A 13,208-nucleotide genomic window follows, 5' to 3' on the forward strand; every position below is an offset into this window, starting at 1 on the left:
CTGCAGCTCGAGCACACCAGCTCACTGATGACTCTGCTCATACACTGTCAAACTTCTCAATTCAACATCATGTTTTATATTTTAGATTCCTCAAAATAGCCATCCTTTGCTTAGATGACAGCTTTGCAAACCCTTGGCCTTCTCTCAATGAGCTTCATGAGGTAGTCACCTGAAAAGGTTTTCACTTCACAGGTGTGCCTTGTCAAAGTTAATTTATGGAATTTCTTGCCTTCTTAATGAGGTTGGGACCATCAGTTGTGTTGTGCAGAAGTCAGGTTGGTACACAATTGACAGCCCTATTTGACAACTGTTAGAATCCATATGATGGTGAGAACCAATCAGCTGAGTAAAGAGAAATGACAGTCCATCATTACTTTAAGAACTGAAGGTCAGTCAGTCCAGAAAATTGCAAAAATTTTGAATGTATCCCCAAGTGCAGTCACAAAAACCATCAAATGCTACGATGAAACTGGCTCACATGAGGACCGCCCCTGGAAAGGAAGACCAAAAGTCACCTCTGCTGCTGAGAATAAGTTCATCCAAGTCACCAGCCTCAGAAATGACAAGTTTACAGCACCTCAGATAAATGCCACACAGAGTTCTAGTAGCAGACACATCTCTACATCAACTGTTCAGAGACTGACCAATCAGGCCTTTATGGTCAAATAGCTGCTAAGAAACCACTACTAAGGAAAAGCAACAAGCAGAAGAGATTTGTTTGGGCCAAGAAACACAAGGAATGGACATTAGACCAGTGGAAATCGGTGCTTTGGTCTGATGAGTCCAAATTTGAGATCTTTCTTTCCAGAAAAGGTGAATGGATGGTCTCTACTTGTGAAGCATGGAGGAGGAGGTGTGATGGTGTGGGAGTGCTTTGCTGGTGATACCGTTGGGGATTTATTCAAAATTGAAGCACACTGAACCAGCATGGCTACCCCAGCATCCTGCAGCATCATGTCATCCCATCCAGTTTGCATTTAGTTGGACCATCATTATTTTTCAACAGAACAATGACCCCAAACACACTTCCAGCCTGTGTAAGGGCTATTTGATCAAGAAGGAGAGAGATGGAGCGCTGTGTCAGATGACCTAAACCCAATCCAGATGGTTTTGGATGAGATGGACCGCAGGGGGAAGGCAAAAGGGCCAACAAGTGCTCCGCATCTCTGGGAACTCCTTCAAGACTTTTGGAAAATCATTTCAGGTGACTACCTCATGAAGCTCATCCAGAGGATGCCAAGAGTGTGCAAAGTAGTAATCAAAGTAAAGGGTGGCTATTTTGAAGAATCTAAAATAAAAAACACATTTTCACTTATTTCACATTTTTTTGTTTACTACATAATTCCATATGTTCATTCATAGTTTTGATGCCTTCAGTGAGAATCTATAATGTAAATTGTGGTGAAAATAAAGAAAAACCTTTACATGAGAAGGTGTGTCCAAACTTTTGACTGGCAGAGTATATATATACAGTATATGCAGTATATATATATGTGTGTGTATAATTACAGATATTGCTGATTGTTGTCTGAGCTTCCAAGAACATTCAATAATACAGCTACTATTAACAATATAGTGTTTCTGCTGAAGGCCAGACTGGAAATCATCAGATTGTATAGCTTTTTTCCAGTCTCTTAAAAAGTTGCCTAGAGACCCAGTTTTAAAGCACTTTAGACAAGAAACAGAACAGGGGATGAATATAGAATTCAATGAAAGGGAGATAGGCGAACAGAGGGTGAATGTGCTCAGAATGTTTATGCAGACAATGTCAAGAGAGTTAGGCTGCTCAGATAACAAGTTTTCATGATGAGGACCAAAGGTTGCTCTGGCAACAAAAAAGTGGTCTGCTTTTAAGAAGTGGACTATCAGGATCTTCCCATTTAGACTAAGATTCAAATCAAACATTTCTATATTTAGCAAAATGCGTGAAATATTTCAGTCAGAGGAGTGAATTAAAAGCGTCATGATTTTTGCAGGACAGCTATAAAAGAGAAGTTGTTGAAATTATAAATTTAGAATAATGTTCTTGTGTCATCTGAATGGTCAGTGGTTAAAGTGATGAAAACACATTTCCAGCATAAGATGATTTTTTAGCCAGACTCTCCTATTTGTGAGAGAATAGAGCAGAAGGAATAAAGGAATTTTGTTACGACCCATACCAGATAGATACTAGGCATCAATCCTCATTTCACCATTTCATTTTTTGCAAAAGTGAGTCTGTCAGTGAACCTTCCTTCTGATCATTCTTCTCTCTCCTTCTCTCTCAGTGATATATCACACTGCTGCTGCATGACATTGCAGAGTGAGTCATCGCTCTGCCAGTGGCACCCACACTGTCATAGCTTTTAGGTCTATGACAATAATCATCTTCTGACAGGAAAAAAAAATCATCATTCATAATGCATGGCAGATATCAGTCTGTAAAGACATTCAAGAAATTACTAAAGATTACAGAAAAGTCGTTTCTCCTCTGCTTCAAGCCCTCAGATAACATCTGGAGCATCATACATCAGTATTATTCACTGCTTATCCAAAAAGAAAATCATACACTAATATTTCATTGGACTGCCTTTAGCTCTGAGAATGCCACACATTCACTGTGGCATCATTTCAATAAGCTTCTGCAATGTCACAGCATTTATTTCTGTCCAGAATTGCATTAATTTTCTACCAAGATCTTATAATGATGATGGGAGAGTCGGACAATTGTGCAAAGTCTTCTCCAGAACATCCCAAAGATTCTCAGTGGGACTGAGGTCTGGACTCTGTGGAGGTCAATCCATGTGTGAAAATGACGTCTCATACTCCCTGAACCACTCTTTCACAATGTGAGCCCCATGAATCCTGGCATCATCATCTTGGAACATGTCCACACCATCAGGGAAGAAAAACTTCACTGATGGAAAGACCTGGTCATTCAGTATATTCAGGTAGTCAGCTGACCTCATTCTTTGGAAACATAATGTTGCTGAACCTGACCAACCCCAGATCATAACCCTAACCCCCACAAGCTTCTAGGCGCTAGTCATGATGACTGCATCACTTCCTCCACCTCTCTTCTTCCCCTGATGGGCCCATGACTTTGGAACAGGGTAAATCTGGACTCATCTGACTACATGACCTTCTTCCAGAGTTCCATAGTTAAATTTTTATGCTACCTAGCAAATTGAAGCCTTTTTTTTTGACTAGCCTCACTGATCAGTGGTTTTCTTCGAGCTACACAACTATTTAGTCCCAGTCCCTGGAGTTCCCTTTGCATTGTGCATGTGGAAATGCTCTTACTTTGACTATTAAACATAACTGTGAGTTCTACTGTTGATTTTCTATGATCATTTAGGAGTTTGTTCTGACCACATTTGTTCCTCAGAGATGATGGTTCACCATGTTCCTTCGGGTTTTTATAATGTGTTGGACGGTTCTTAACCTGATTTTAGTAGTTTCAGAAATCTCCTCAGTTCTTTTTTTTGCTTGATGCAGGCCAATAATTTGACCTTTCTGAGACAGATCAACATCCTTTCCATGACCACAGGATGTCTTATGACATGGCTGTTTAAGAAATGAGAAGCTCCTCACTGCATCAGCTAGGGTTAAATAAGTTGTTGCAGCTGAAACATAAGGCTCTTTTCCATTATAGCACCTACTTGGCTCGACTCTACTCGACTCAGTTTAGGTCATTTTCCATTACAGTTGAGTACCACGTCATCGCGGGTGGAGTCGTCACTCCGGCCGTTGTGGTCCCTGATGGACAGATAGTCACTTTTAAGCTTTTTCAGCTTCTCCCGACACTGCTTCATTGTCCTACTGTATCCGTGGGTGGCCATCCGCTCGGAGACCTCCTGATAAACTTTCTCCGTCCAGCTCCCTCTGTATTCTTTGGTCCGCCACCAATAACAGAAAAGTCTCATCCTCTTCATACTCCCACAGTACAGGCCTGGTTGCCATATTCAAATTTTGCCAAGTTCCGTGAAGAGCAATACGCACTGTCTCTGTTGCCAATTTTAAAAAAAAAAATGCCGGGTTTGGTTTTTGTGAAGGAGTCGCTCTTGTGTGTCGTCACTCCCTGTCCAATCAGTGGCTTGCACTCTGTAGATGTTGCATTATATGCTCGACTCAGCTCGCTTGGAACCCCGGCCAAGCAGGTACTAAAATAATACCTGGTACCAGGTACTACGTCCTAATGGAAAACCTCACAAACCGAGTAGAGTCGAGCCGAGTCGAGCTGAGTAGGTGCTAATGGAAAAACGCCAATATTCATCAGTGCAGTAATTATCCAATGGAAGGCTCTTACCTATTTGCTTAGTAAAACCCAAGTAGCAACCTTTTTTTTTGTTAGGACAGGCAGTGTATGTCCAGGCTTGAAATCAGAGGTTTGCCAGCTTAAATCCTGCTATAGTGCATTCCCTGCTCTCAGTATCTCCCATGGTGGTTAATAGTAGATAAACTAGAGGAAAAAAAAATAGAAAAATACACCATCACACAGTGTTTTGACAGATGGGTATCCGACTGTGCGTGTGTATGTATATGTGCATATGTGTGTGTTTCTGGCTGGATGAGAGCTTTAGAAATTGTGCTGTCTGGGTCAAAATGGACAATTCTCTAGACGAAACCATGTCAAGTTGAGATACTACAATTTGATTTAGTTTCGTTCTATATAATCAAAACAGTGGTTGCACTAGGATAACAGTATTTTATGATGTGTGATGTGCATTATCCTTGTCATGTTGTGGAGCAAATGTCAGAATAATGTCACCATACATTTAAATTGTGAACACAATCACATGCAAATTTGGATGCACAAATCTGTATTGTTATTGGATTGAAACCAGCAAAACTACTTCTTTAGATAACATTGGCTCACTTCAGGTGGTATATTTGGGTTTCACCCCCACTTCTACAAATGCAGGTGGGCTCTTTCATATGGATTGTCAATGGTTTTGAAGGAAATGCATCAGTATGGTATTAAATAGTCATATGAATAAAATGTAGAAAATAGATAAACAACAGAATAACTGATAAAATAATTGAAGAAGTTACCAAAATAAGAATTTTTTATATGGCTTCATATTTCAAAATACGGGACAGGCTATCAAGGTTGTTTTATGTGTGCCTACTTCTGTGCAATGGTAAGTTGTAATACTGGGTTTAGGTTTACTTTAGGCTTGTTGCATATGAAACCTTGGAAGTCTGAATATGTGTTTTTGAGATAGCCACCAGTACACTACAGTTTAAGGTGGCAGTGTACTGCTACCAGAACTGAATGGTAGGGTCACTGTGAAAAATGACATTTTAAAGTATAAAAAAGTGTTATCGTGGAAAGTGAGTTAAAAGGGTCATTATTAAAAGTGACATTGTGAAATAAAACATGACATGAGATGTTTTATCAGAAAAACACTAAGTAAGGCATTTTGAAGCATTTTAAAATAAAATGTATATTTAGTATAACTAAATTACTCCTTTGTGCATGTGTCACACGAGTAGCAGAAAGTTATGGCAGCTCTGCCTGTCATATTGTCTCTGTGATACCTTTTTATTTATTTATTCATTATTATTATTATTGTTGTTGTTGTTGTTTTTATTCTTATTTTATTTTTTGGCACTGTTGTACTTTTTGGAATTCTTGTGTTTCTTTCTGTCTTATTTGTATCCAGCTGCTGTAACGTGAATTTCCCTGGTGGGGGACCAATAAAGTTTATCTTATCTTATCTTATCTTAAGCCTATATCCATTAAATACAATCTATTCTGAAAAATAATCAAATATTGCAAAACTACCTTTCCCAGTTGGTTGGTTTATTATTTTATATGCTTTTTGCTGAAGCTCCTATAGCATCATCATGATCTGGATGAGTGAGAATCTACACAAACACCTCATGTATCAGTGAATATCATGGGGTTTTATCCAACGACACCTGCAGACAAGAACGTTATTTAATGAAATAAACTCGTTCCTAATTCTGTACTAACATCTATAGGAGCTGCAGCCTGCTGAGCCACAGCGGGCGGTGCGCGCGTGTGCCGTGCGCGTGGCCTCCTGCTCCTTCTGACCGTCAGTACCCTCGTGCAGTCACCGCGAGCCCTGCTTCTATAGGCCCGGCCCATAGCACGCGCCACCTCCACGAGTCCAATCACATCGCAGGGACCCCCTTCCCCCACTCCTCCCCCCTCTCCATCCAGCCTCGTCCAACAACACGACGCGCGTGTCTTCCGGCTCTGAGTGCGCAGCTGCAGCAGCGGGACACACTGATGGATGAGCTCAGTCACGGAGCTGCTCCACTGTCAGACTGAAGGCACGGAGGAGAAGCGTCCGCTGCACCGGAGAAATTCAAACACTCACCGGTAAGTTCACTCCCTGTTCTGAGGTTTACACACTGACGGACAAGATGCTGCCGCCGCGTCAAGGTACTCAACAAACAGAGACAACTCAGGAAGCAGCCGCCTTTATTGTGCTAAAAAATAAAACCTTTATTGGTTCCTGTGTTGCCATGTTTACTTGAGGCGGGAACTTCTTAGCTAACTTCGTGTTAAAGACTTAAAATGAGAATAATTAGCTGTATAGCTGTAGGAAGAGTAATTATGCATAACCACAGGGGTGTTTACAGATGTGAGGGGTCACACCGCTTCCCAACATTAGACACTTGACGGGTGTACAAATATACAGAGTCTTGATAGATGACTGACAGTCTGTCTTCAGCAGGACTCCATCCTCCTGCAGTCAAACATCAGCTCAACCTGGTTGGACAGATGCAGCATTCGGGGGCTGTCTGCGCCTGTATTTCAACTAGACCAAAACGGCAGCTTGTTTAGAAACTTTTACTTATGTTACAGAAATAGTTCACCAAAATGTGTTACTAAAAACTTCTGAGGTGAGAAACAAGCTGCTGAATCTGTTTTCATTTTAGATCAACAAGTTAGTTTTGTGGAAGAGATGCCGAGTACAGGGGTCAGCGTGGACCCTACCAACCTGGATGGACGACTAAATTAACATCACGTTTACCCTTGCAGATGCTGACCACATGAATTGGCCTAAAGCAAAGTCTTTCTAGAACAACCTTGACATTTGGCAGCCATCTTGGAGACAACTGTAATTTTAATTGTCACTGGGACATTAAATTTCTGTGAATCACGAGTCAAATCTGATAAAAACTACTTAAAAAGTTTGTTGACTTTGGTTCAAAATACGGTTTTAAAAGCGTTTTTCCAATCAGACTATAGTTCTACTGCTCATATGCAGAGTTTCACAAGACAAACCTGTGTCAGACACCAGCACATTTGGATGGATATTTCCCAGTTTGGCTGTTACAAAGCAGATGATTGGCTGTGTGGGAGGATGGGCGGGACATGTGTTATATAGCTGCCAACTTTGACATTATGGCATGCCCACTGATTTCTGTTCTGGATTTGTCAACTATCAAGTAGCTACCTTATAATGTCTCTCACTGAAGTTTGGCCACCTCATTTAACTAATAGTGAAGCCTTTTAGAGGGCTACACATACACTCATAGAACTGGAGTTACTGTTGTTTGTATGGATGAACTTATTATGGAACTTTTTCTCTATGGCTGTTGTTCTCATCCTAATATATTTCAACAGCACAACCACCCCTCGTTCAACTTTGTACAACCAAACAGTTCTGACCAACCAGAAAATGTTTCCACTGATGTTGTAGTAATGCAAACATTTTGTGTTTATGACAAAAAAGTAAAGCATCTATTTTTAATATGTAAATAATGAACATGTTTTAATTAATTAAAGCGAGGATGATTTAGATTCAGCTGTGGATTTAGTTGAAGCTCTTGTACGGACTCTTAAAGAATGAAGGGATGAAAACCTACTGTGAAGAGTCTTGTAGTCTTGAAAAGAAACAAAAGGATTGGTGGACATACTGAGATGTATCAACTCACTTTAAACTTTACTTTAAATTTAGATTTTTATGAGTTCTGTCAACAGTTAAAATAAAGTTCAAATTAAGTAACAGTTCTGATTTTTTTTTTTTTTAATCAGTTAAAGGTTACATATACAAACAAGAAAGGCACTCAGAGAGCGCAGTATTTCGCCTAGGCTGCTCAGTTGTTGTATAATTTCCGACTGATAAGTCCGCAGCGGAGGATTTGAGTTTTTGAGTAACGTTGCACACGGACAGACACACAGACTGAAGGACAAACGTATGCTGATCATCACATAAAAGTAAAGTTTAACAAAAAAAGAGTAAAAAAAGACGTGTCACCCCAGTGGCCTCAACCTGGCCACCTCTATAAAAATACCTGTCTCCACCCCTGCGGGACTTTTCTGTTTTTGATTGCATTTGATAATTACCTTTATGACCACCATCTTACATTGGTCTTAAACTTGCAGAGGACAAGAAGTACATGCAGTAGATGAAGGTGTTTTATTTTGAAATCTGAAGCTGGGAGTTAGGTCTCCATTGTTGTGTACTTGACACTAGTTAGTTCACTCATGTTGCAGCTGGAAAATCTGTGGTTTACTGCTGAGATTGTACCAATAATATCATCTAAATTACACAGCATGTTATGTGTCTTTTTCGTCTGTCACTTTTATAGTTTCTTACTCTACTCACTTTATTTTCTTTTTAACCTAATTTGCCATAAACACTATGATACTTCCATTGTTTCCAGATTATGTCTGTATATTCTGTCTGTCCTGATCAACTAAGCCATGAATAAATAAACAAGCATCTCTAGTTATGAAATGCAGACAGCACATTTTAGAACAGCATTTGTTTTATTCAGAGGCGCAGAACTGAAACTGTCACCTCACAACAGTCCTCACTCTTAACTTTTACAACAGCCAACCAAATGAACCGGTCTGTGGTAACAGTTATCAAATGATGCAGGTCCATTCCAGTGCTCCTGTACCTACAGACAGAGACCCTGTTGTCTTGCAGGGATGGTCTGTTGTGATTAAAAAACACAGACACACACTCCTCTGAACCATTATTACGGCATTACAAAACACAGTAAACATGTTTTATAACTCATAGGGATAATGGTGTGTTTTTTCTGAATTTGGTTTTCTCATTCCAATGAAGATACTTTCTAAATGAGATTTGCTTGAGAGCGTTTCTGGCTGCTGTATTACCAATTTCAGATCTAGTTCAGAAGCTTTAAGAGAGCTTACGGCAGAGAAAGGGATAGATTGGTGACTGGCATATCTGCCAGCAGTTTATGTTGCCACACAGAAGCAGAGTAATGCTGCAGTCTGATCCACAAAATCCAACCAATCGTGTTCTGTACTTTCACTGTTAATGAAATCACACTTAAAACACTTCAGTTGTTTTGCAAGCTTTTGATTATGTCATTATTTCAAATGGGCAAATCTGTCCAGCACCCACACTCCCGACCCACACACAAACAAACCACATACATCTCCTCTTTCTCAACTCACACACACAGTCTGACCCTTGGGACCAAGTCGTGTGTTGTTGCGTCGTTTCGCCACAATGGCCATGTTGAAGTTTCTGCAAGACTTCAGCCTGCCTGCTTAGCTGTGGGAGTGTAAGCACGATGACGTCTGCACACAAAAGACTCCATTCACATGATCTCTTGAGGAAGCAATGATTCCCTCACACACACACACACACACACACACACACACACACACACATACACACACACATATAGGCTAAACAGACACACACACACACGCGCCTGCTCACCCCACTGCTACGTAGACCATGCTACAATATTACTCAATTAATCCAGTGAGTGGAGGCTGCTTGCAAAGCGCATGTTTGTTGCATAAAGGGGTCCATTGAGAAACTTCTAGTCTACATATTGTGACTGCTCATTTTGCGGTATTGAAGATAGGAGATTAGGGTCAACTTTGCTTATATGTTGCTTTGGTGCAATTTAGGTTCGTGACCTTTTGCAGGGACAGGAAGGAGTTGTGTTTGTTAATCAGGCTACGTGTGGTTGGCTCTGATAGACTTTAATGGACAGGCAGTTAAATTAGTGGTGCTTCTGTGTCCACCCTTTAGTGACTACACCACTTGATCTCTAATCAAATCCTGCATATTAAAGATGCCATACTGACACCACCCATTGGTTGTGGACCACTGTTTTAAAGCATGCAGTTTGGAATTTGGTTGTCACAATTTTGGTGTTTTGAAACAAGATATAATAAGCGAGGAGTGGATCTGATGGAACACTCAAGGACACTATACACACCCATACAGTAGTGACTTCTCAATCTCAAGGTAGCCACACCATAAAACATACCCTGCTTAATCATTTGTTTTACTTTACATGAGTAAACATAACTTATTAAATGAACATTATACTGCATTAAAGGAGACTTGAAACTAGCAATTGAGACCATAAACGCATTAGGAAAATGTTTTCTGAGGTAACAAATTAAGTGACAATTAGTGTAATTTTCTTATAGACTTCTTGTTTACAATCAGAGGAGTTGCCCCCTGCTGGCTGTTAGAAAGAATGCAAGTGCAAGGCCCTTCTGCATTGGCTTCGCTTCTGAGATCCAGAGGCTATATCCAACTTTTATTCCAGTCTGTGCCTCTAACTAGTGATATCACACACAGTAACAGTAACTGTTAAGTAATTCAACAATATTTAGAACTGATTTAATGTTCAAAATGCAACTATGCCAAACATGCTTTGGCCCCAGCTTCTCAAATCTATTTGTTGCCTTTCTCAGGTGTTTGAATCATTCTCAGCCATTTGTCATCATATTGTAAAATCACGAGGTTTCTTTCAGTTCAACTGTATTGTCATTACACTAAACTAATCCAACACCTCTTGGGTTCGACTTCAGTTATTTGAAATATCGATGACCCTACAACGTCATGCAGGAGTATAAACATCTGAAAGGGGCACACGACTAAATTCACACTTTAAATTTAGTTTACTTTTTAAAAAAAAGTAACAAGCAACCTGTGAAAATGGTGGTGGCATGAGCATTTCAAGGTTTGGAAGAATAACCTTTGGAGTTACTAACAGGTGGTTTACAATGTAAAATATGTCAGAGTTTACCAGTAAGAGGTTCAAGAATTCCCACAGTAAAATCTAGATGTTTTGGCCTATGCTGCTTTGATTTTCACCTGTTTTTCAATCCCTCCTTGAACCCTCCAGTTTTATTATGTACAGTAATTAAGAACAGTACTTGATCATTAGCTCAACAAAACAGCAATGTCCAAAGCTGAAAATTAAGCCAATGTGATGTCAAAAAATCTCTATAGACATCCATGTTGAAATGGCCAGCTTCACAGCAGAAATAAACATGTTTACAACAGTTTTAGTCTCTATCGCTAATTTTTCTGTTTTTACAACAGGAAATTAGACGGAGTCAATTTCTATATATCTCCCCTGTTTAAATTGTATTAAGGCTTAAAAGATTGCATAATTAGGGAGGTGGTCCCTTTACCTGAGAGATGGTGATGTCATAGGACAGTCTATGGCTTGTAGACGTCAGCATGGCCGACCTCAGTTCTACTTTAGCTCTCCCTCTTTGCTCATTTTTGGACGAACTGATTGGAGAAGTCAGTCACCAACAAGAAGGTGATTTCCAGAGCCACCACACAGTTTCAGCATTGCTTTCTTACAGATGATGTAATGTAGGGTTCGTTTATTGTTTCATACATTCAACTCTCTTATCTAAAATAGCCTACAGTTAAATTGTTCCCCATTAACATCTAGTATAAAACATCCCAAAACCTGAAGATTCATCTCTAGAGAAAAAAATGGTGTCTAATGAGTATAAAGAAAAATGAAAAGCTTTGGCAGCTGGCAGAGGAAAACTGAAAATGAGGGAGACAGTGAGTTCCTAGAGGAAAACATTTTCACTTCATTGCTAAGAAACGCAGGTGTTTTTTATGACTGGCAGAAGATACTGGAAATTAAAATGGTGGGTGCATTCAAAGCTGCTCTTCCAGCTTTATATTTTTTACAGCAGACTTTAGGTATCTGTTTACTGTCTACTCTGAACATTCGTGGAAGAAGTTGAAGTCTGCCAGCACCCTGCTCTGCTGAGTCTTTTTCTCTTGTCTGATAGTTTGTTTACTCCTCTGTGGCCTCTGTTTCATTGACCTTGAATTTCTTTAAAAAAGTACAAGATGCAGTGAAGCCAGCAAACAAACGCTGGATGATAGCAGGCAATGGGGTAAAACCTCTGTTCCACCAGGGTGCAGGTTTGGTAAGCTGTCGCATCCTGTGATGAAGCAAGAGATCCTGGCTGGGTAACAAGACACCAAGCAGAACAACAGTGCTGTAGAGAAGGGAACCACATCCCACAGGGAGCAGATGGTAGTCTGGGAGAACACTGGTGGTAAAATCTTTGATTTATTAATGAATCTCAAAGGGACACTTGAGGGGTGAGTGTCTTCTGTGAGGGAGGTGTGTACAGTGTATGTGTGTGTCAGCGGGCAGTTTTTGGAAGTGTATGGGAACAATGTGGTGCTTTAGAGGAGCAAGATGAGCCTCTCCCTCATATGAATAATGAATCACTGCTGCTGAAATGGACTGTTGGGAGATGTCAGTGTGTACATGTGTGTGTGCTCACTCTGTTTTCATAGGGGATGTTTTTTTTAGCTGCCCGGCTGCAAAAGAAGTTGATGGCCTGGACAAGAATGTCTATATAAATCAGGGTTATTTCTCACTGTGGTGGCATCACACGGCAGTTTAAGGACCTGTATAGCCTAAAATATCTTGTGAAGTCTAATGAGTAAAGTAATAGTGAAGACATTTGCCTGTTAACAGTTAGACCAACCTCCTCAGTTGTTGGATAAGCTCTTCTGTAGTTGTGATTAGTAAAAAAAATACCCAACAACCAAGTAATAATAGTCACAGTATCTACGAAGAATCTGATGTGTTTTGGTGTCTCAAAGTGGATAAGACTCTCCTCTGTGATCTCTATAGAGATGCACAGTCCAGGCTTTTCTCCCAGATACATAATAATATAATATTTCAGCTCAGGATGTCTGCTAATATGGATTATCCATTTGACGCATTCCTCTTCTCTCACCGCAGGGAATTCACTTGAATCATTTTCATGTAAGGTTAAATGAGCCCAGAGGTTTCTGTGGCAATAAAAACTCAGTAGATGGCCTGCTGTGAATAAATCGATGCAACTGCTAACAGTAGAGCTGCAGGAAGTCTTGGCTGACTGAAATTGTACCTACTCTTATGACAATTGACTTTTTCACAAAGACAAAAGTACATTGTCGCTAGATGAACTAAAT

At 40.1% G+C, this 13,208-nt stretch overlaps 1 protein-coding gene across 1 annotated transcript in view; it reads left to right on the forward strand.

Annotated features, from left to right (window-relative positions):
• The first annotated feature begins 6,193 nt into the window (after positions 1 to 6,193).
• Positions 6,194 to 13,208, forward strand: part of acsl3a (acyl-CoA synthetase long chain family member 3a) — a 40,925-nt gene continuing 33,910 nt past the window's right edge. The window contains exon 1 of the mRNA XM_023283221.3: positions 6,194 to 6,334. The gene's annotated coding sequence lies outside the window, so the exon portion shown is untranslated. The remainder of the gene's footprint in view (positions 6,335 to 13,208) is intronic.

The sequence above is a fragment of the Amphiprion ocellaris genome, chromosome 7 (assembly GCF_022539595.1).
Source record: "Amphiprion ocellaris isolate individual 3 ecotype Okinawa chromosome 7, ASM2253959v1, whole genome shotgun sequence".
NCBI classification, from domain to species: domain Eukaryota; kingdom Metazoa; phylum Chordata; class Actinopteri; family Pomacentridae; genus Amphiprion; species Amphiprion ocellaris.